General features: G+C 43.3%; 1 pseudogene; it reads right to left on the bottom strand.

The window, feature by feature from the left end:
* Positions 1-2,096: 2,096 nt before the first annotated feature.
* Positions 2,097-2,723, bottom strand: LOC102841950 (annotated as a pseudogene).
* Positions 2,724-2,999: the final 276 nt, after the last annotated feature.

Below are 2,999 nucleotides of genomic sequence, written 5' to 3'. Positions count from 1 at the left end.
GTAAAAACAAAATATTAAACAAAAATATTAGAATGTGAATCTATTGTTTCTCAAAATATCCTTCATCTAGTTCTGGTGTGGTGCTGTAGGATAAGTACTGGATTGCTAATCATAGGGTTATAGGTTCCAACCCACCAGCCAATCCTTGGAAACCCTTTACAGGGTCATTATGAGTTGCAACCAACTCTATGGCACTTTAACAACAACAGCCCTATATGTTTTTGAAGGTGATGTTTCCATGTCTCTAACCCTTTCATGAAGAATTTTCATCACCAAAATGGCAGTTTGGGCATCCTTTAGGGACTGAAATTGTGTTCCTCTTATATGTTATTTGAGTTTTGCATACAAAAACAAGTCTGAAGGGGCCAGATCAGGATTGTAGGCTGAATGGGATAAGGTTTCCCAACAAAACTCTCATAGAACAGCTTTGATACCCTTGAAGAATGAGAAGGTGCCTTGTCTTGGTGAAATAAATTCCTCACAACTTTCTTAGCCTTTTTCTCACCAATGCGATTTTCTATTTTTCATAAAATTATCTTTATAATTAGTCCCATGCTACTCCTATGTTCTCCAAGAAAATCTATCAAGTTGACCTCTTGTTGTTGTTAAATGCCAGAGAGTCAATTTTGACTCATGGTGACCCTGTATAGAGTTTCTGAGGAGCAGCTGGTGGCTTTGAACCATTTACCTTGTGATTAGCAATCCATTGCTTATCCTACAGTAACACATAAGGCTATCTCCTTTGAATCCCAGCAAACACTCACCATAACCTTCTGAGCTGAGCTCTGCCTTGAATTAACTGTCCCAAAATATGCCCTTGGAAGCTACTGATTTAACTGAACATTTTTTTTAAAGTCACTGGAAGGAGACTAAAACAAATCAGTAACTGAGAGAACTTGTCTGTAGACATCTACTCATTACAGAGATATGTTTTAATACATTTTGTCTAGAATAAATTCTGGTGGCTTAGTGGGTTACACATTGGGCTGCTAGCTACAAGGTCAGCAGTTCAAATTCACCAGCAGCTCCCTGGGAGAAAGTTAGACTTTCTGCTCCTGTAAAGATTTACAGTCTCAGAAACTTTACACAGGGTTGATATGTGTTGGAACCATCTCTATGGTACACAACAACCAAAGCAATACTTTTTGAGTCACCCTCATACATGTGAAGATTGTTGTAATGTCAAATATTTTGTTAAATATACATTTACCAAAAAGGGGGGGGGGTACCAATAAAAATGAAAGCTTATGCTGTTGGTGATGATAGGAAATATTGTGAATGGAATTAATGGCACTGAATTGTATGTATGTGAAAATTGTTTAAATGTCAAGTATTTATTGTGATCCTGATGTAGCACTGTTGGATGAACACTGGACTGCTAACTGTAAGGTAACTGGGTCAAACTCACCAGCCACTCCTTGGAAACCCTATGTAGGGGTTGCTGTGAGTTGGAACCAACTCAATGGCAGTTAACAACAACAACAACTTTTACCATACACACACAAAAGTTAAAGAGAGAAAGAAGAAAAAAAAAAAAGATTTTACTTTTTTTTTTTTGGTTGGCTAAAGTCTGAGTTTTAACTAAAGGGAATATAAATTTCTCAGTGCTCCAACTAGCACTATTGCTTTAAAAAAGAAAATAAGAGTGGGAGGAAACATTTCATCTTATTCCAGGGTGGCCCTTGCTGGGGCTGGTTTCAGGAGAAACGTTTCCTCATGAGGTTTTTAAATTTCAGGGAAACCAGGTGCAGATGGAGAGTTCTGGAATCCCTTTGCCAACAGGCCTAGAATAGATGGCCCTCATCAATGTCCTGTAGACTGTAGAACAGAGTTGTAGGATTCCCTGTGGAATGCAGGGCCTGCCTGCCCCTCCCTCGGCAAAAGCCAAAAGAAACAGAGAAAAATCTTCAGCTGCTTTCTTCTTCAATCAACCAGAACTTTCCTGGAGAAAAGAGGAGAGGAGGGTGTTTGAATCAGAATGCTTCATCCAAATTGGATCGCTGTCTGCTGGCTTGTCCTTTGTAGCTAGGCCCTGGAGGGCAGGCATCCCTCCCCGGCTCTCCATCGGTTGAGGTCTTGGGAAGTCTGAGTGACCTTCAGTGTTTGTGGCAACAGTTGATTTTGCTTTGTGACTGCTCCAGGACATCAAGCATCTCCTCAACGATGGCCCTCAGCGCTTGGCCCAGCTGGTCCGTGTTGTACGGCTTGCCGAGTGGTGGCACATGAACAAAGGCAGACTGGCCATGGCTCTGGTACAGAGAAGTGTAGTAGGTAAAGGTGCAGAGGTACCTGCCAGTATCCTGTCAAATGGTCACTGAGACATCCAGGCCCAGTGTGGTGACTGTCTTGCATACAGGGTCCATGTCGATGATGGAGTAGGTGCCCTCAGGCCCATCCTCCACACAGCACTGGGATCCAGCGTAGAAGCGACAGTTGTCCAGCCCCTTGTGGCCCTTGTTGTACACGCATTTCTCCAGAATGACTGTGGTTGCCATGCCTGACACGCCTACATGTACCACCAGCTGTGGACTATTTTCCCGTAGGGCAGGGATGAGCCTCTGGACCGTCTTGTACTCGAGGGGGATCTCATACATGTGCAGGTCCACACTGTTGCTGAGGGCCAGCTTCTCCAGCTCCTAAACTGCTATCCAGCTGGCATTCACGGTGTGCTCCCCAAAAGGGCCAAACCCCGTCACCATGACCGCCTTCTTGGGCTGCGCCATGGCCTGCTGGCTGCCACCTCCGACTCATGCCCAACGGACTCTGGGTTTTCCTTTTAAAGGTAATTAATACTTGGATGTGGGAAGCATGGGGACTGGATAGGATAAACATTAAATTGCAAACCATATGAGTCAGCAGTTTGAGCCCACCAGCTGCTCTGTAAGAGAAAGATGAGACTTTTTGCTCCTGCAAAGATTTTAAAAGCCTTGGAAATCCCATACAATGTCCCTACAAATTGAAACTGACTTGACAGCACACAAAAACAACATATTTGGAAA

This window comes from Chrysochloris asiatica, unplaced genomic scaffold, assembly GCF_000296735.1.
Source record: "Chrysochloris asiatica unplaced genomic scaffold, ChrAsi1.0 scaffold00036, whole genome shotgun sequence".
Taxonomy (NCBI): Eukaryota; Metazoa; Chordata; class Mammalia; order Afrosoricida; family Chrysochloridae; genus Chrysochloris; species Chrysochloris asiatica.
This window is presented reverse-complemented; position numbering and strand designations above follow the sequence as displayed.